Genomic DNA, 21088 nt, shown 5'->3' on the forward strand with positions numbered 1-21088 from the left:
TGCACTTCAGAATCCACAGAAGTGATATAATAAAATCAGAACGGATTCCGGACGCCCTACGACCCGCTCTGACTTGGCACTCTGTATTATTTGTATTCGGGAGGTGGCGTAGCCAGAGGTGAAGCCTCTAGGATCCGGGAGATTTCCGTGGAGCAGCTGCCCTGGGCTGTCGCTGCCTGAGAACATCAGGAAAAGGCAAGGAGGGTCTGGGCGACGCGCGGAGAGCTGTCGGGTGGCCAGGACGTTCGGGGCTAAGGTCTCCAAGCAAAGGGAAGAAAGAGTTGTGGGACCCCACATTCTGCTCTCCCTTCAGGCGTCTGCTGACTCCTAACACGAGGGAGACACCGAGAACCCCAGGTCCCTGCAAAGAGGCAGTGAGGCCACCAGGGTTTCTGGAAATCCCACAGGCCTGGGGAGACGGCAGCTGGGATTCAGGAGTGCCAAGTCAGCGAGGTCTGCAGGGCCAGATCCGGAGAAAAGCCACAGGGAGTTGGCCACACGTTTATGACGTGGGGTCGGGAGGCAGAAAAATGAGACGGAAAGTCGCCGAAAAGCAAAGGGGAATCTTAGGCAGTGTATTGAGTTTTTTCTTTTTCTTGTTTTCTTTCATTTAAATTCAAGCCAGTTAACAGATAGTGTAGTATTGGTTTCAGGAGCAGAGCCCAGTGACTCGTCACTTGCATACGACGCCCAGTGCCCATCTCAACACGAGCCCTCCTTCGTGCCCATCCCCCATCTAGCCCATCCCCCCACTCCCCTCCCCTCCAGCAACCCTCAGGTTGTTCTCTGTATTTAAGAGTCTCTTATGGTTTGCCTTCCTCTCTGTTTTTTATCTTTTTTCCTTCCCTTCCCCTATGTTCATCTATTTTGTTTCTTAAATCCCACATGTGTGTAATCATATGATATTTGTCTTTCTCTGACTGACTTATTTCGCTTAGCATAATACCCTCCAGTTCCGTCCACGTCATTGCAAATGGCAAGATTTCATTCTTTTTGATCGCCAAGTAATATTCCATTGGGTGTCTATACCACATCTTCTTTATCCATTCATCAGTCGATGGACATTTGGGCTCTTTCCACAATCTGGCTACTGTTTATAGCACTGCTATAAACATCGGGGTGCATGTGCCCCTCCGAATGAGCATTTTTGTATCCTTTGGATAAATACCTAGTAGTGCAATTGCTGGGTTGTACAGTAGTGATTTTTAATGTGTAAGACAAATGGTCACAAACATAACGGCCTTCAAATGTGCAAGCACACGTGTGTCACACCACAGGGACAAAGATGCTCTGGTTGACCAAACACTACCCAACTAGCTCTGACTTCTGGAATCCTTGTTCACCTCTGCGCTGTCCAATTTAACAAGAATCCTGCTAAGTCAGGATCTCCAGAGAAACAGAACCAAGAGATGATGATGATGATGATAGATAGATAGATAGATAGATAGATAATAGAGATAGATAGATGAAAGATTGACAGATGATAGAAAGAGATAGAAAGGAAGGCAGGCAGGCAGAAAGGAAGGGAGGGGGGAGGGGAGAGAGAGGGAGGGAGGAGAGAATTTATTATAGGATTGGCTCATGCAGTTATGTGGCTGAGAAGTCCAAGCATGTGCTGTCTGCACGCTGGAGACCCAGGAAAGTTGGTGATGTGATTCAGTGGCATAGATGGGCTGGGAATCTGAGGGTGGGGGGCAATGCTGAGTCCCAGTCTGAGTCCAAATGCCCTAGAACCAGGAGCACAGATGTCCTAGGGCAGAAGACAGATGTCTCAGCTCAAGCAGAGAGAACAAATTCTCCCTTCCTCTGGTTTTTGTTACATTCAGGCTCCCAGTGACTTGGATGGTGTCCACCTGCACTGGTGAGGGCATCTTCTTAATTCAGTCTACTGATTCACATGCTAATCTCCGCTGGAAACACCATCATAGACACACCCCCAGAAATAATGTTTTGCCAGCTAAGCACCCCTTAACCCAGTCAAGGTGACACAAAATTAATCACCACACTTCCCCTGCTTGTCACCTGGGCACCCGGTGACATCCATCCCCTTAAACCAAACCTACTCTCCAAATAAAGACAATAATGAGGTAATAATTTCTCCCAACATGATACAACCACCATCCTGCGTACATCAGAAATGCACTAATTCCTTCCGCAGAGGAGGAAGGCTAGTCCTTGAGTGACGTTTACTCTCCTCCTGATAAGTTATAACTCACATATACTATTATGGAAAATGAACGCTACGTAATCGCTTACATAAAGTGAATAAAGCTTACATTACATGATAAGGAAATACGAGAGGAAAGAAGGCAAGGATATTTGCCCGACACAGATCTGTATATACATAAAGGTATTCACGACAAAAGGAGAGGAAGTGCTCATGACAATTGCAGCCCTCACTTCCTACAACGGGTCACGCGGTCACAGCGGCTATTTAGAATCCGCTCCTCCCACTCCCCATTGAGTGCTCCCATTGCCCCAGCTGCTTGTGGTGCTTTCCTGGCAGGTGACCCAAACTCTCATTCCTGGAGAGTCTGAGCCATTAGTAGCCCTCCTGGATGTCCTGTATCCCAACATGGTCTTCCTCAGCTCCTCGGGGGAGTAGCAGTCCAAATTCCCCTCGGTAGTCAGGATCAATCACTGTGGCCAACACTGTAACTCCCTTCTTTGCCTGTTGATTCAGAGGCACGGGGAGCCCCAAGTGCCCAGGGAATGGCGCCATATCGGGGATTCAGTGTTGGTCTCTGCTGTGGGCAGATCGGGACTCAGCAGTGGCTGTCGCCTGGTCAGTCTTCATGAATGGGAGTCAAAGAATGAGAAGAGCCACAGACTGTGGGAAAAATTTTCTCAAAAGACACATCTGATGAAGGACTACCACCAAGCCATACAGAGAACTCTTAAAATTCAACCATAAGCTACCACCAAACCATGCAGAGAACTCTTAAAACTCAACCATAAGCTACCACCAAACCATGCAGAGAACTCTTAAAACTCAACCATAAGAAAACACACAACCTGGTTGAAGAATGGGCCAAGCATCCCAACCTCCCCAAAGAAGATATAGAGATGCAAATAGTCATATGAAAAGATGCTTCACGTCCTATTCATCGGGGAAATGGGAATTGAAACAACAACGAGATGCCACTACACACCTCTGAGAATGGCCACACAAAAACCTGCACACACATATTTTATGGTGGCTTTATTCATAATTGCCAAAACTCGGAAGCAACGAAGATGTCTCTTAGTAGCCGAGTGAGTAAATAAACTGTGCTGTCAGCACAGAGCCCAACGTGGCCCTCAAATTCATGAACCGTGAGATCATGACCTAAGCCGAAGTCTTAAGCTTAGCCTACTGAGCCACCAGGTGCCCCAATAATTAACATTTTCAATTTTTCTCCCATGCTTCTGATATATTATTAACATCTAAAATTGCCTTTTTATTTGTATCTGTTTTTAACAAATTTTGAATTCAATCTTAAATAAAGTTGCCTTTTTCCCCAAAGCCCTACAAGCTAAAGCTGAATGACTTCATATAAACTTTAGAGAAATCACCACAACGGATCATGTTTGGACAACTTTCACACCTACGGCAGTGTGGGGTTGAAACTTGTTTTTCGGAGAATTGTTTCCCCCGAAGCGGCTACTGTGTCTTTTCAGACCCCACTAACGAACCCACAGGCTGTCTCTGCAGAAGCTAGACTCAAGGTCACCTGATATAGTCTTAGCCTTTGAACAAGCAAGGCCGTGCATTCCTTACCCAAGATGACGAGCCCAAGACCCCATCCAGTTTATACCACCTCTTGGAGCATATGCCCATGGCCCCTTCTCCTTGTCCTAAGGTCACCTCCTGGCATTAGGGCTGAATTTTGCCTCGTCCTGATGTTAAGTCTCCACCCCAAAATGAACATGGGATGTATCTTACATAGGTATTTGCACAATGCTCAGGGTCCACCATTCCTCATCGATAGTCATGTCTCCTCACCCTTTACACCAATATGTAATCTCAACTCTTATGATTATAAAAAAAACTTGTTCTTTCCACCTGTTGGGAGGTGGATTTGAGGCTTGCCCTCCCATCTCCTCATTTGGCTGCCTCTCGAATAAACTCTTTCCTTGCTGTGTACCTGATGTCCCAGTGATTGGCTTTTCTGTGCATCAGGCAGATAGCCTTGGGTTCCGTTACAAGAATATCAACTGCTGTCACAAGAATCATTCAAACTACAGACCAGAAAATTTATCAAAATTGCCACTGCCATTTATCCTCTCTCTGCCATCAAAAGATGCTTCGAGATTGATATCTTCTAGGCTGACTGCCTTCTGGACTCCAGAATGGGTTTATAATTTGTTCTACAGGGGTTGTTTATCTTGGCTTCAAGTATAGTAAAAACATTTATAGCCACCACACTATTAGAGGGGCAAAATGGAATATATAACATACTTGATTAATTTTTTAAAGGCAAGAATGAAGAGAATAAATGGAGATAATAAATGTAGGGCAAAAGCAAAACCAATAGTAAGAGGATAAGAAATAAATCCAAAGAATTGTGAACTTTATGTAATATAAATGGATTAAATAATCCAATTAAAAGACGAAGATTTCCAGACTGGATAAAAAGAAACCACACATACTTGTTGCTGTTTTCAAGGTATACTACCTAACCTAGGGCAGAGAAAATGTGAAGTGGACTGTTGGAAACGATAAATGGAAGAACTAACCAGAAGCAAGTTGGCTTATCTATACTGACACTAAGCTCCAGATGAAGTAGACTTTAAGTTAAGACACATTACTGGAGATAAAGAGAGTCATTTCACTATGATGAATGGGTTAACCCACCAGGAAGTTATAGAACAACATAAACGCATATGCACCTAATAACCTAGGTGAAAAATGCATAAAACAAAAAGCTCCTTCCAGTTTCCACAGGGAGATTATTCTCAAACTACCAATGTGGAGTGTTGGGAAGGGCTGGGGTCTATTTAAAATCATATTACACTGTGGCTACATAGAGAGTGTTGGTAAATATCCAACTTCACAGATGATGTAAAGTTCTTCCAGGTGGCAGAATGCATGCAAATTCCTCCATGCACTGTAAACCAATTAAAATATGGCAGATGAGCCTCAGTTACATATTTACATTTAGGGACCCAAACTCTGCATTCACAATAACTATGAGGAATCAGTTACAAAGGCAATAAAGAGCCATTGTATGTCATTCCCACAGACGTTGGCTTTATCACTGCTCCTAAACTAACACAGCTCACAGCATCTGGGTAAGCACCATAATGGAGTCAATTTTGGAAACAAAGCAAAAATCATTATGACCTCACGCAAAGCCATTGTACAACCGAATCCTGAATTCTGTGGGTAGTTTCCCTCACTGTGTCCATGGGCAAGGAAGAGAAGGAAGACCGAGGAAAAGAGATGTATAACAATTGGAGGCTATTATGAAAGACTTTGAAAACAACTGGACTTGTACTGCAAATTCTAAAGAGGTTAAGAGAATATGCCAGAATCTAAAACCACAGATGTTAGGCTGAGGGAAAGCCTAACATTTTTTCATTCAAGCTTGGTATAGGTGTTAGTTTTTTTATTGCTGCCACAACAAATTAACACAAAATTAGTGGTTTAAAACAACACAAATCTATTACCTCACGGTTCTGTGGTAGGGGGGTCTGACACGGGTGTCGGCAGGGCTGTGTTCCTTCCGGAGACTCTAGGGGAGAAGTGATCTCCTCGCTCTCTCCCGTTGCTAGCTGCACCCCCTCCCCCTGCTTCTTCTGTCTTCAAAGCCAGCGCCCGCCAGCTCAGCCTCTGCAGAATGGAGGGCTTTGACCACAGACACGTACTGCCTCACAGCTCTGGATGTGAGAAGTCCCAGATGTAGATATGGTCCGGTTGGTTTCTAGTGGTTTCTGGTATGTTCTCACACCCTGGCTGGAGACAGTGGCTCTCCTCTTGTCCCCACGTGGTGGAGAGCGTGGGAGCCACAGTCCTATGGGATCGGGGCACCCCACCCGATGGCCGAGTCTGACCTTAATCGCCCCCTGAAGCCCCTAGATCCAGTTCCGGTCACACCAGGACCTAGGGCTTCAGCTTATGCATTTTGGGGACACACGATTCCATCCACAGCACAGGATGACACCCCCTCGTGTCACAGCCCTCTGACCTCCTTGGCCTCCTCATTCCTCTTTTAAGGATCTTTGTGATTACGTCAGGCTCACCCCGGTAATCCGGGACGATCCCCCCATTCAAAGCTAGGCTGATGGGCCACCTTAATTCTGCAGCCTTCATTCCCCTTGGCCGTGTAACCTACCGTCCTCACCAGTTTGGAGGACGAGGTCCTCTTTGGGAGGCCAGCGTCCTGGGACTCAGTACACAAGTCACGAGACCCACCCTGAGGTCTGCACACAGCAGTTTTAGGACAATAAACAGATGCTCTTTATTGATGGTCACAAAAACACATCAAACTTACCACCCTTACCATTTTCCAGCGTGTGGCTTGGCAGTGTTAACTCTGTGCACCTTGTGTAGCAGACCCGAGAAACTGGAAGTCTGTCCCCACTGAACAGCTGCACCCCAGCCCCTCGCGGCCCTGCTGTGCTTTCGGAGTGGGAATGTTCTCGACATGCGGCGGGTGGGGGGAGGCGCCCTGTTAGCCTAACGCCCTCGCGGTTCAGCCACGAAGCATAGCGGTTTCCTTCCTTCTTAGGCTGAATAACCTCCCACGGCACGTCTACACATTTGCCTGCGCGGCCACCCGTCGATGGATGTCTGGGCGGCTTCCAACTTTTGTCTGTTGTGAGTAACGCTGTTGTGAACGCGGGTGTGCGAGTATCTCTCCGAGACCCTGTTCTCACTTCTCTTGGGTTTGTTCTCGGAAGTGGGGTTGCCGGATCGTGGTGATTATTGGGAGAGGCCGTCTGGCGTGCTGACTTTAGACCCCCGCGCGGCTACGTGGGGATGGGGACAGGGGCCTGGAGCTCCTCCTCGCCGGGAGGCAGAGTCCTCATGTCCCCTGGTGCAGAGCATCTGTCCCCCGTCACGCTCCACAAGTGCTCCTCTGTTCTGCTGACGCGTGTGCGTCCCGTGGCGCCTGGCCCAGCGCTGCTCCGTCTGTCCCCCATGGGGAGGGCACGGGGTCCTTCTGGTGCAGCGCGAGAGGGGTGCGTGCAGGCCGATGGCCCTGTATCTGCTCCTGGGAGGGACTCGGGGCCCCGGGGGCGTGATGCCCACTGCGGAAGCCGATCCCTCTGCCTCTTCTCCCGCGAGGAAAGCCGTTCTGTCCAGCACCTCACGGTGCCACGTCTGCCTTGGCCACTTTGCTACCGAGATGCGGCAGAGCAGGCAGAAGGGTTTAGGTGACAGAACGGATGCCACGTGCTGGCACCTTGGTGCGGTGAGTGACGTCACCGGTGCTGCGCACCGAGGCGGGTGGGAGCACACGGGCTCCTCGGCCCCGCTGCCCCGGGGCGGTGCCGGCTCCCAGGGGTGATGGCTGACAAGGTGCTCCCTGGCCCCGGGGGTTCTGCCGCGGCATCCCGGGGGTCCCGGGCGGTGCCCGCGGGGACTCAGGCGCCTCATGAGAGACGTCCCCGGTCCCGTTGCAACAGCCGGCCACACACAACGACTAGCTGAACGTGCCAGCCAGGTGGTGACGGACCCCTCGCCAGCCCTCGATTATCCGCGGGAGAACCAGCGGCCTTAGCGTCACTGCCGGCACCTCCCGCTGTCAGGGAAGCTGGAAACTGCCGGGAGATGGGCCGGCTCGGGTGGAGGCTGTCAGCCGCACCCCTGCAGCCCCTCCAGACCCGCTTTTATTCTCATCTGGCTGAGCTTGGGTGCTTGGGGATCCTCCAGAGAGGCTGGTCGTCCTCCTGAGCCCACTGCTCCCGATGAGCCTGGGAAAGCACCTCTAAAACTGACCGGATCTGGGGCGCCTGGGGGCTCAGTCAGTTAAGTGTCTGACCCTTTCTTTTTTTATTATTATTTTTGTAATGTTTATTTATTTTTGACACAGAGAGAGAGAGAGCGCATGAGCAGAGGAGAGGCAGAGAGAGAGGGAGAGAGAATTCAAAGCAGGCTCCAGGCTCCCAGCCGTCAGCACAGAGCCCGATGCGGGGCTTGAACCCACAAACTGCGAGATCATGACCTGAGCCGAAGTCAACTGAGCCACCCAGGTGCTCCCTTTTATTATTATTTTTTTTAATTAATGTTTCTTTCTTTATTTTTGAGAGAGAGACAGAGAGAATAAGTGTCTGACTCTTCATCTCAGCTCAGGTCCTGATCCCATGGTTCATGGGGGATCGAGCCCCGCATCTGTCAGTGCAGAGCCTGCTTGGGCTTCTCTCTCCTCCTCTCTCTCTGCCCCTCCTCTGCATGTGCTCTCACTCTCTCAAAATAAAGAAAAGTAAAATTAAAATAATAAAATAAAATAAAATAAAAATAAAACTGACAGGATCTATAAGAAAACGGCATCCGGGGGGCTCAGCGCCCACTGGAGCAGCCTCCCCACCAAGCTGGGGTCGGACGATGGTTCTGCAGAATTTGGTATGCTTTGTCTCTGTGTTCATCCCATGTGAGATCTGGGACATAGGCTGAAAAATTATTGCGTGTTTATCTGCAGCTCAAATTTGACTGACGGCTGTGTTTCGTCTACCACCCCTCCATGCTGAGGTCCTTCCTCTCTGTTTCCTGAAAGGCCAGGACTTGAGCTCTGAGAGCCTCCTGGTCACACAGAAGAGCACACGCCCAAAGGGACCTTTAGGGACCGCAGGGCAGCACGGAGTTTTACCCACAGGGCTTGACCCACTACAGTTACATCCACCTGTTCATTTCTATTTGCATACGAAAAAATTATCCTTTAGCCAAATCAATAATGCTCGAGTGTGGCGTCGACTGGAAGATTTACGGGAGCCTTTAGAAACTGGCCAGCAACGTCCCTGGGGGGGTGGGGGGCTGCCCAGGGGATGGGGGTCTCTCAGCCTCCTTCTTTAAAAATGATCGATGAAACATTGCAGTCTCAACGGTACGAGTTGTCTACGGCCCCTGGAAGGAATTAGATGTGGGTGTCGTGAAATGTCCAGAGTCGAGACAGGCTTGCGTTCCTACGAGCATTTTGCCCTCCCTTCTGGAGGCTGCAGGCCCGGGCTGGGCCCTGGCAAGACTGCCAGGGGCTGGGGCCTTGGTTCCACCAGGTGACAAGAGACCCTCTTCCCTCCCCTGCTGAGTCCCCAGGCTCTGACCCTCCACACCCCCACGCAGATGCATCTGACGTCCAAACACCCCAGGCGGAGACGGAGAACAAGGCCTCACCTGCCGGGCCCTGACTTGGGGCCGTGACAGGGCGGAGGGGGTTGCGTGAGAACAGGGCTTTCATATCATCACATCAGCAGAGAGAAAGAGGGCGTGAAGGGAGGGAGAGGCAGCCAGACCCGGAGGATTATAGAGCAAAATCAGACGTGCAGGGAGAGACAGAGACAGAGAGGGACATAGATCAAAATCCAGAGACACAGAGACACGGAGAGACAGAGAGTCTCTCACACAAGGTGGGCTGGTCCCACAGCCCAGCACATGCCTGCCCCACACCCACACCTAGGCCGTGGGCCGGCCTCCCTGCTTCTTCACCGGATCCCGCTCTCGGCAATGGATGCCTTCCCCGCTCTCGGCAATGGATGCCTTCCCCATACCGATATGCACGACATGCACGCCTCCTCCCGTAACCCCCACCCCCCACTGGTACGCACCCCTCGAGGCTGGATGAATCTTTGCATTTGGTTTCAGTAGTTTCAGCCCTGAGGCTGCAGGAAGTGAGGTTCTCCTTCGGGGCAGACCCGGAAGCTGCTGGTCACAGAATCGGTGCCCCCAGCCAGGGCCTCACCTGTCTCTCCCGCCACTTTGCCCCGTGACATTAACAGCGACCAAAGAACCTCGCTCTATTCCCTCTGCTTTGCCCCAAATGCTCAAAAGAACCACACACAGAGTCACTGAGCCTCCCTGCTTCTTAGAGGGGTTGGTGGGACCTTAGAGGGGTCGAGAGGTGCATTGGTATCCAACGCAGGTATTTTGTGCATCTCTGTAAACACCTCAGGTCGTGACCATCAGTGCTCTTTACTGCAGGGAAAACAGCCCTTGGCGTCTTTAGATGGAATCAGACCAGAGAGCCAGTTCCAGAAACCCAGAGCCAATTCAGAAAGCTCATCCTTAATATTCTGTTGCTTTAGAACAATTGCCAGTGCCCAAGTCTGTATGAGTCAAGGCTCCCCAGAAAAACAGAACCGAGAGGTGTGTGTGTGTGTGTGTGTGTGTGTGGGGAGATTTATTACAGAAATTGGAGCCACATAATTGCGGAGACCAAGAAGTCGTATGATCTGCTACTGGAGACCCAGGAAGGCCGGTGATGTAATTCGGTCCAAAGGCCTGATGACGGGGAGGGGGGAACGATGGTAGAATCCCAGTTTGAGTCCCAAACCCCAAGAGCCAAGGACGCCGATGTCCAAGGACAGGACAGGATGGACGTCTCAGCTCAAGCACGGAGAACGAACTCATCTCCCTCCACCTTCTTGTTTTTTCCAGGACGTCAGCAGACGGTCCGATGCCCACCCACACTGGTGATCTTTACTGAGTCCTCTGAGTCAAACCCTCATCTGTCCCCGAGACACCCTCGCAGACACACCTGGAAATCGTGTTCTACCAGGCATCTGGGCAGCCCATGACCCAGCCCAGGCGGGTCACACCAGGGAGACTTTATCACCCAAACGGGGATACTTCAAGAGGGAAAGGGAGCGCTGTTGATAATTCTTCCAGGACAACAAACACAGGAAGGTAAGTCCCATGTCAACTGGGGCGCGTGGTCACAGAGCCGACAACCGTCCCTGGTCCAAAGGCGGAGGTGCAGACCTCTGGCAAATCCAGCGGCAGAGGAGAGAGGGGAGGCTGGGGGCCCCAGTCGGTCACACTGGCCGCGCATGACCCTCCCCCCTCCAGCGGACAGGTGTTCAGCAAGGGAGAGCCCCAGGCATACCTGGTGGTTTTACATTAACCCAAAGAGGGCAGAGTGCAAAACTCAGGTGCTTTTACAAGCAGAAAGAAGACATTTCAGACGCTGGGTCCTTGCTCTCTGTTGCTCCAGCTGCAGACCCTTCCCCCTCCCTCTCCTTCCTGAGTTGAGGGTCTCTGCCAGAAATGTTGGGACTCTGCTCCCACCTTCCTGCCGCCACTAGAGGGACACCTCAGTGCCCTGACCCCCAGACTCCACCAAGAGGCAACTGGCTGTTGAGAAGGACGAAGGTTCCCAAGACTAGTGCCTTCAGCATCAAGAGTGAGCCTGAAGGCATCTTTGCCACCATCGGGCCTGGGAGGGGGAACCATCTGCCACCAGGTGGTCTCTTATGACAGGCGGGTTCAGCGAGGGGCCCAATCGCAGAGGCCTGAAGGCCCGGTCAGAGGGGACGCAGAACATGCTCCCTAAACTGCGCGTGTTTCTGGCCGTGAAGGGCTGGGCTCTGGGGCGCCCTCTCCTCCCTGTGCCGCAGAGATCCAGCCTGGAGCGCACCTGTCCCTGCTGCGTGTCTCCGAGCCCCCGCAGCTGGAGGGGCCTCCCTGCAGACACTGACAATTGCTGTGGGGCCCGGCTCTGAGCCCAGATGCAGGGCGTCCAAGGGAGCAAATCTTTAAGCTGGGGACACAGGCGGCGGTGGCAGATCCTTTCCTTCCCCTGCCCGCAGAGGGACCAGCCCCCTCCCTCTCAGCTTGGGAGGGGGAGGAGGCAGGAGCCTTCCAGATGTTAGGAAGGGGAGGCCAGGGTCCAGCGGGGCGCAGACCCAGCAGGCGCAAAGCCCTGAGGACACGCATGCGCAGCAGAGGGACAGAAATGCGCAAGGGCTGGAGGGCTTTCGAAGAAAGGGGTACTGGGGGGATAAGGAGAAACGGGTTCTAGGAAGCACTGGGGGCGCTCCAGACGCGTGTCAAGCGGCCTGGGGTGGAAATTGCCAAATTCCAAGTTTGGGGAGAAGCCTGGGAGGGGTGCCCCCCCAGTTTCCAGTTCCCCCCTAAATCTCAGCCCGGGGTATCTTGCTGTCGGGGGTAAAGTAGGAGCAATCAGAGGGGAGGAAAGGGCCGGGTGGAGGGACGTGGGAAGGAGCTCCCAGACCACATGAGCGGCAGGCAAGAGAGAGGCAGACTGGAGAGAGGGGTCCGGGGTGGGGGAGGGGAAGGCTGGACCAGAGACGGGGAGAGACAGAGAGGCAAGAGGAGAGAATCCGAGAGACCAAAGCTGAAGGAGACCCAGAGGTAGCAGCAAAGGGAAAGGGAGAGAGACAGACTAGGAAAGAGGAACAAAGGTATGGAAGGGTGGGTGGGCGGGCAGATGGGCGGGCAGATGGGTGCTGGAGTGGTTGGATGAATTCCAATGAGTGCCTTTCTCGCTGTAGCAGCTCCAGGGGCCTGACTGTTCACAAAGTCTGCTTCCGAGGGAACCCCCCCCCCCCACCCCGCACCAATGGTAGACCTGGAGCCTGGTCCCACAATCCCAACGCCGTGCCTTTCTTGACTCACTGTTCTTGCCGTAAAAGAGGTTCGTTTCTCCACCTGCCGGGGGTGTGGAGTGGAGGGGAGATTATCTGAATGCCTCTGAACATTGGCTGCGTCGTAGGCCCTCAGTCAGGTGGGTGCCTGGAAAACTGTATTTTTATTTTTTTTATTTTTATTTATTTATTTATTTTTTTAAAGCGTTAGCTTTATTTTATTTTTTTTCAACGTTTATTTATTTTTGGGACAGAGAGAGACAGAGCATGAACGGGGGAAGGGCAGAGAGAGAGAGGGAGACACAGAATCGGAAGCAGGCTCCAGGCTCTGAGCCATCAGCCCAGAGCCGGACGCGGGGCTCGAACTCACGGACCGCGAGATCGTGACCTGGCTGAAGTCGGACGCTTAACCGACTGCGCCACCCAGGCACCCCGGAAAACTGTATTTTTAATTGAGATGTGGTTTACGTATCCTAAATTCACCATGTGGAAGTGCACAGCTCAGTAGTTTTTAGTATCCTCGCAAGGTTGTGCAGCCATTACCACTATCCAGTTCCAGAACATTTTTTTATCACCAAAGAAACCTCGTACCCATTAGTGGCCACCCCCCTGTTCCCCGCTCCCCAGGCCCTGGCAGTCCCTATGCCGGCTGCCTCCTGTCTCTCTTCTGTTCATTTCTTTCTTTCTTTGTTATTTAGTGCTTACTTATTTTGAGAGAGAGAGACCCACACACACGTGGAGGGACAGACAGAGGGGAGGGGAGAGAGAATCCCAAGCGGGCTCCAAGCTGTCGGGGCAGACCCCTACTCAGGGCTCAGTCCCACAAAATGTAAGATCATGACCGGAGCCCAAGTCAGACGCTTAGCCGACTGAGCCCCTCCGCTCATTTGTTTGTGAATGGAACCACACAGGCAGTGGCACTTTGGGTCTGGCTTCTTTGACTCTGCAGTGTTCTCGAGCATAAGTATGTCCTTCCCCTTTACCGTCAACTCAGAGTCCATTATACGGATGCGTTACATTTTATTTGTCCATTCATCGGTCCGTGGATATTTGGGTGGTTCCCACTTTTTGACCGTTGTGGTGGTGACGCTGCCGTGAAAAGCCATGGCAAGTTTTTTGGTGAGACGCGTTTCCACTTCCCTTGGGTATGAGCCCAGCTGTGGGCTTTTTGAGGAATTGCTAGACCGTTTTCCAAGGTGGCTGCACCATTTTGCATTATGAGGATTTGTTTTTTACTATTTATTGATATCCCTGCGATGCTCTGCAAAGGTCTTGAGGAAGCTTACCCTCATACCTAAAACAGCAGAAAATGGAAGAAGGAAGGAAATGTTGGTTATATATGGAAAGAAATATGGACACGTTGGCGAGAATGGCAAATGGAGTGGGTTTTAGCAAAGGGATCAGCTGCCTGCATGCTGCCCTGTGGGCTCTTCCAACCCCCACCCTCCCAGACATCAGATACTCCATCCAAGTCAGGCACCTTCATTCCCCCCACCGCCACACCACCTCCCCCGCCCGGCCTTACCCCCCAACCCCCGGCTTGGGGAACCTTGGACAAGCTCTGCTGTACGCATCCTAGTGGCCACTAGAGGGCGCGCCCGCCATTCTCCGAGACGCACCTTCCTGGACGCGCTTGGTTTCTGAGTTCCTCTCTTTCCAATGTCGCCAGCAGAGCTGATCTCTAGTGCTCACCCCAAAGCTCCCCAGGGGGACAGTGACAGCCTCAGACTCTTAACCTCAATTAGCACGTGGACAAACCAGAGGGCGGGTGAGAATCTAACAGCTGGAGGCAAAGCTCGCCCCAGAGCAGCCTGGCCTTGAAACCTGTCTGTGGCCGCGCCGATGACCTTGAGCGTATGTGTCCATCCACCTCTAGAAGGTGCTGAGAAGCAGGGCATGAAATGGGGCCCGGGATTGTTCTCGGAGAAGTCGTCTCCGGTTTGGTCACAGCGCTGGGCTCCTGGCCTCCCGGATGCACTTCCCTCCGGGACCACCCACAGGGCTGAGTGCCTGCCCCCCAGGAGTCGGTTCCACTGGGCCCTTTGGAGGGAGATTTTACGCGTGTGGAGAGACTGTGAAAGTCTCACGGATTTTGACGATAAAAGACTTCCTGGAATTTGATCATTTCAGTCCTAGACCCCTGCAGAGTACTAACTGATTTTCTTCTGACTTGGCTTTGGAGGTTGAGAATGTCTGTCGTCAGCTTTCGGGAGGGAAGGCAGATTCTCAGGGGCCAGGAGACAAACACACACGCACACAATTGCTCAGTGCATCTGCTTCAGATTGCATCGTCTCTGTCAGCCAAGCCCCACGCGGTGACTCTTTTTAAGGGCTGCTACTTCGCTCTTAAAAATTTACCAAGTAAAATCCATGTAATATAAAAGTCATCATTTTGCTTACTTCTACTTTTAGAACATTCGATTGTTTAATTTTTTAAAATTTTAATGTTTATTTATTTTTGAGAGAGAGAGAGACAGAGCACGAGCAGGGGAAGGGCAGAGGGAGAGGAAGACGCAGAATCCGAAGCAGGCTCCAGGCTCCGAGCTGTCGGCACAGAGCCCGACGTGGGGCTTGAACCTGTGAACCGTGAGATCATGACCTGAGCCCAAGTCGGAGCCTTAACTGACTGAGCCACGCAGGCGCCCCTATTTTTAGAACATTCTTTACTCAGTGTTCAGCTTAAAAGAACAACTGTCACCAAAACTCCTTTGTATTTTCTGTTTTCTTTCAGTTGTATTGAGCTACAATTGACCTACAGCCCTAAATAACTTTAAAGCACACAGCATAGTGACTTGACCTACATATATATTGTGAAATGATCACCGGAGTAAGTTTAGCATCCATTGTTTCACAGAGATACGGAGAAGAGAGAGAAAATGTTTTTTCCCTGTGACAAGAACTTTTAGGATCTACTCTCTTAGCGAACCTTCAAATACGTCGTACAGCTGCATCAGCCTGGTCCTCACGTTGCGTATCACACGCCCAGGACTTACTTATCTTCAGGCTGGGTGCTCCCACCTTCGACCACCTTCCTCCAATCTCCCCACCCCCCACCCCCCGCCTCTGGTAACCACACATTTGATCCCTGTTTCATGAGTCTGGCTTTTTGTCTTAGATCCACACATAAGTGAGATCACACGGTATTTATCTTTCTCAGCCTGACGCATTTCACTCAGCATGATGCCCTCAAGGTCCGTCCGTGTTGTCACAGATGACAGGATTTCCTTCTTTTCCGTGGCCGAAGAGTATTCGACTGTATACCCACCACACGTCCTGTATCCACTCACCCGTCGGTGGACGTTTAGTTTGCTTCCATGGTTTGGCTATTGTGGATAAGGCTGCTATGAACGTGGGGGGGATGCAGATACCTCCTTGACATTGTGATTTCTTTTCCTTCAGATACACGCTGCATATATATTCGGATACGTGCTAGATCATGTGGTGGTTCTCATCCACTCGGTGCTGGAGGCTGAAAGCCCTCCTCTGAGACTGGGAACCAGACAAGGCATCCAATCCAGCCTCACTGCCCCTATTCGACATGGTCCTGCAACTCCTCATCAGAGCAATCAAGCAAGAAAAAATATAAAAGCACCAGCATTGGAAAGGAAGAAATAAGATTATCTCTGTTTGCAAGGGACATGGTTTTATAGGTAGAAAATCCTAAGGAGGCCACCCAAACTTGCGAGGTCGAACCAACTAAGTCAGCAAAGTCGCAAACAGAATTAACCATCTTTAAACGTGCAGTTCGGCAAATTACATACACTCATAACCTCCTGCTGTCAACTCCGCCCTCCATCTCCAGAACTGTCTCATCCTCCCAAATGGAAACTGTCCCCGTGAAACAGTAACTCCCTCTTCCCCCTCCCCCCAGCCCCTGGCATCCACGCTTCCATTGTTGTCCTATGAGTCTGACCCTTCGGGGGACCTCACCGAAGCCGGACTCAGACAGCGTTTGCGAGGCTTCTGTTTTTACCTCTGTTGTGTTCTTGTTGCTTATCTCATATCACGTCCTCAAGGTTCCTCCTTGTTCTGGAAAGTTCAAAATGTCCTTCCTTTTTAAGGTGGGAAATTTCCCGCTGTTTGGCTAAACCACGTTTTTCTGATCTTCTTGTCTGTTGACGGAAGCCTGGGCTGCTTCTGCGTTTTAGCTGTTGTGACTAATGCTGCAACGGACGTGGGTGTGCAGGTATCTTTGAGCCCCCCGCCTTCAAGTCTTTTCTCTCTCGATATATATCCAGAAGTACAAATGCTGGCTCAAAGGGTAATTGTATTTTTAAGTTGTTTGAGGAACCCGCATACTGTTTCCCACGAGTGTGACAATTTACGCTTTATACAGTAGACTTACAGGTTGCATTGTACACTTTATGTTCGCCCCGACAGTGCACGAGGGTTCCAATTTCTCCACATCCCTGCCAGCACTTATTTTCTGGTTTTTGTTTTTGTTTGTATTTTCAAAATGCAGTGGGTGCGAGGTTGTATCCTGTTTTGGCTTGGCTTTCCCTACTGATGAGTGACATCATGCATGGATTCTTCTGAGAAATGTCCGTTCAAGTCCCTTACCCATGTTTGAACCAGGTTGTTTGTTTTTCTACCATTGAGTTTTAGGAGTTCTTTAAATATTCTGGATACGAATCTCCTATCAGATATACGAGTTGCAAATATTTTCTCCACTTCTGTGGGTTGCCCATCAAACACCTTTGTGATTATGCTAATTTGTCTGCCTCTTACTCTCTTTTTCCCACTGGGGCTCAAGGGAAAGGAAGTGGCAGGAAGGGTGGGATTGAAAATTCCAATCCTCGGGCACTTGGATGGCTTAGTCTGTTAAGCGTCAGACTCTATCTAGATCTTGGCTCAGGTCATGATCGCACTGTGTGTGATTTCAAGCCCTGAGTCAGGCTCTGCACTGAGAGCTCAGAGCCTGCTTGGGATTCTCTCTCTTCCCCTCTCTCTGTCCTTCCCCTGTTGCACTCTCTCTCACTCTCAAAATAAATAAATAAACATTAAAAAAAAAAAAAAAGAAAATTCCAACCCTCCATATGGCTGCCTTCAGGCACAGCTGGAACTAGGTGCTCAGACAATGCCAGCAGTCCCAATATACCTTCGTCTCTGGGACCCTTTCTCTTCCATGTTGCTTGAACTCTGAAGTGTGTGATGACTTCCAGAATCCCAGCCCATCCTTGTCAAGGCCAGTGGATTAAAAGGGCTTGTCTCTCCTAGTCCAGTCAAAGTCCCAAGTGTGGTGCCTCCCTGGACCAACTTTCCTGAACCAACCACCGAGGCCAGCTGAATGGACTATGTTGACCCGTCAGACTGGGTCATGCGCCCGCTCCTGGCATCAGGGAGGGTTCTTGGCTCCACCGGTGTTGAGGAGGGTAGCTGCTCTGAGGAAATTAGAACTTCTGTTACCAGCAGAGGGGGACAGAGGCTGCAAGACAGATGTTCATGCTTGTAAGTGGGCCTGGGAAGGCAGTGACCAGGGCCAACACCTGTCCTCTAAAACCCTAGCCCGGGGCGGGGGGTTGGGGGGGGGCGGGCATGCAGGCAGGTGTGTGGGTACATGATGGCACCGTGATGGGGTGCACGCCCAGCAGAAGGGGCACACAGTGCGTGGGAGTGGAAGGGTGCACAAGCAGGAACCAAATGCATGGGGAGGAGAAGCAAGGGAGGCTTCAGAGAAGAGGCAATACCTAAGCTGGGTCTTGAAGGATGCGTAGGAGTTCACCAGGCCATGCCCAGTGGACTGGGCAGAGAACAAAGGCACTGACACAGCAGCTGGGGGTTTGAATCCAGGCTCCTTCCCATCCTAACATCTTAGGACAAGTTACTTCGTCTCTCTGAGTCTCAGTTCTTTCCTCTAAAAAGGGGGGTGATCATAGGGGCTCCTTGCGGGAGCTGATGGAGAAGGACATGGGAGGAAGCCGGGGACGAAGTTCTCATCTGTACGGTGAAGATGGTAACTGCCGCCTCCTGGAGCAGTTGTCCTAACGGTGGTAGGAATATGTGCTTACACTGACACTGGCATCAGCTGCTAATTGTTGTTGCTATTGTTACAAAGTTCTGAAGATGAGGAGACGTCAGGACAGGAGATGCCAGAAGCAGGCAGCCATGTACCCCGAGGAGGAAGAAGGTGGGTGGGATGGCCCACAGCACCCAAGGCCAGCCACGTGGCCCGGGTCAGTTCCTCCCTCTCTGCCGCCCACACCTCTGCATGTGTGAAATGGGCATGACTGCACCTGCTCATGGAGTTGCTAGGGTTTGACCGGGACGGCCCTGGGGGAGCTGCTCAGGGGAAAACACTGGGTGGTGGGGCTGGAGGGATGTTGTCCCATTGCGGCTCTGAGGAGCTCTGCCTGTTCCACTGGGCCGGGGGGGTCCGATGGTTGCAAGGACTTCTCCAGATGACTCTGGTGCTGAGGAGGGTCCTGAGCCAATCACAGACCAGAGACTCTGTGGCTTCAAAGGCAAAAGCAGCGACTGCGGGAGCCCTTTGAAGACCGGGGGGGGGGGGGGGGGGGGGTTGTGACCGGCGGGGGCTCTCAGGGGGGCACTTCTAGTTCTTGAGCTAGCTGGTGGCCTCAAGGGTGTCCCACATCCAGTATGCGTTAAACTAAACAGTCACGTTTCTTATTTTTCACGAAGGTAGACCATACGTACCACGGTGTGTGAGGGCAGCAATGACTTCTGCATCATTAGCAGGTGCACGGAAGGCGGCCACGGCGTCTCCCGCCCTGGGGAGAGGGGCGCTGGCACAGGTCTACGCTCGCCGTCCTCTCATTTCCCCTGGGGTCGGGTCCATTTCACGCCGCACCACGCCGGCGCTCAGAGGGTCCCACGGCGGCTATAAGTCAGCAGCCTCCTCGCACGGTGATTAACTGGCGGCTCCGCCTCCTGCCCGCAGTCCCTTTAACGCTTCCAGGGCGCCCCCGGCCCTGAGGGGCACCCCCTCCCCCGCCCCCGCCCCGGGCTGTGGCGCCGGGCGGGTCCCGGGAGATCAAGGTCAAGGCCGCGCCCCCAGGCGCCCCCCGCCCGGCGGAGGGGCGTGCCCGCGCGGTGCCCCGCCCGCGCCCAGCCCCCGCAGCCCCGCCCCCGCGCGCACCCCCGCCCAGTCTCCCGCACCCCAGGGCTCTGCGCGGCGCTCGGCGGTCCCCGCGGACGCGGCCCGGAGCGGCCCTCCGGCGGGATGCGCGGCCGGGGCGGGGGGCGCGCCCGCTGGCCGGCGCCCGTGCGCTCGCTGCTGCGCGCCTTCGGGGCCCGGGACGCCGCCGCCGCCGCCGCCGCCGCCCGAGGCCCCGCGCAAGGTAAGCGCGCGCCGCGGGGAGGGGGCGCGGAACCGGGGGCCGCGCCGGGAGCCCGCGCCCTGCCCTCCGCCGCTGCGGGGCGGCCAGGATGCCCGCCGCGCCCCCCGGCCCAGAGGTGGGCGCCTCCTGGCTCGGGCTGTCCCTGCAGCCGAGGCGGGCGACCCCGTCCCCAAACAAGGGCTGTGGGCGCAGTGGTCCGACGCTGGCCTTGGGGTCTTGGGGTCCGCCGTCGGGGTTTGGAACCCACCATGGCTGGCCGCGTGTCCTGCGCGCGTGGCATTCGCCTCCGTGGCCGCATCTGTAGAATGGGGGCGAGCCAATGCTTGAGTCTTGGGGCAGTAGTTGGGATCACGTGAGCAGCGCCCCCCACCCAGTAAGAGTTCCACACGTGTTCCATTGCTCCCCTCCCGCTCCCCAAGGAGGACAGCGGGGGGCGGGGGGGGGGGCACCACCTGTGTCCGGCAGGAGAGGCCAGGGCCCCTGCAGGCAGACACCTGGTCCTGGAGCGGGTTCAGCTGAAGTTAAAGGGACAGGATCTCCGGAGAGGGGCTGAGGAAGCTGGAAAATGGTGAGGGCACCACCTGGCCGGGAAGAGGCTCTGGGACTGGGCTGGGGCTCAGCTGTCCAGGTGAGGAGGCCAGAGAGTGTGGCCCGACCGCAGTGGCCGTTGATCCATTTGGTGATCAGAAGGCTGAACGCTGTTGGGGCAGAGGAGACTCAGGCCACTGTTTCCAGACTGGCTGCTTGGTGAGAAACTGGAAACACTTATTGGGGGCTCTCTGCCCCCTCCCCCCCCCCCCCCCGCATTTTTCGTTGTTGCAACTCTCCCCTAATTACTACTAGCATCTAGTGGGGAGGAGCCCGGGACCCTGCTAAATGTCCTATGATGCCCAGGACCCCACAAAAGAGAAAAAAGAATGATGTAGTACACAGTGTTAGTAGGGCAGAGGCTGGGAACTGAGATACACAGAGTCAGGGGGTCTAGGAGGGAACAACAGGGATTTGGGACCAGCAGGTGTCCCATGACAGCCTGCTTCGCCAAGCCCTCTTGGTGCCCTGAGGGTGAGAAGCCTGAGACTGAAGCTTTGGGGCACTTAGGTGTGGTTCATGGAGCATCTGGAGTCCCAGCATGGGGCGGGGGCGGGGGGGGGGGGGGAGGGAGGGGCTGTTGAATCCATCCGGCCTGAATACCAAGCACCCACTACTCATAGACCTTGTGTCGAGCCCTGGGGGTTCAGGCGGTGACCACCAGTGAGATGCCCCAC

The 21088-nt window shown here is 53.0% G+C and overlaps 1 protein-coding gene and 1 long non-coding RNA gene across 2 annotated transcripts in view; one reads left to right on the forward strand and one right to left on the reverse strand.

Moving 5' to 3' along the window:
* Positions 1–12959: 12959 nt before the first annotated feature.
* On the reverse strand, positions 12960–20217 carry LOC147582853 (uncharacterized). The gene is made up of 2 exons (XR_015249576.1): positions 20071–20217; positions 12960–13819 (listed from the first exon to the last, which is right to left on the reverse strand). It is a non-coding gene; the product is annotated as an uncharacterized LOC147582853 (long non-coding RNA).
* PHACTR3 (phosphatase and actin regulator 3) overlaps positions 19740–21088 on the forward strand; it is a 237736-nt gene continuing 236387 nt past the window's right edge. Inside the window, exon 1 of the mRNA XM_086702610.1 lies at positions 19740–19823. The gene's annotated coding sequence lies outside the window, so the exon portion shown is untranslated. The remainder of the gene's footprint in view (positions 19824–21088) is intronic.

This window comes from Puma concolor, chromosome A3 (assembly GCF_028749965.1).
Source record: "Puma concolor isolate L17-30 chromosome A3, mPumCon1.1.hap2, whole genome shotgun sequence".
NCBI lineage: Eukaryota > Metazoa > Chordata > Mammalia > Carnivora > Felidae > Puma > Puma concolor.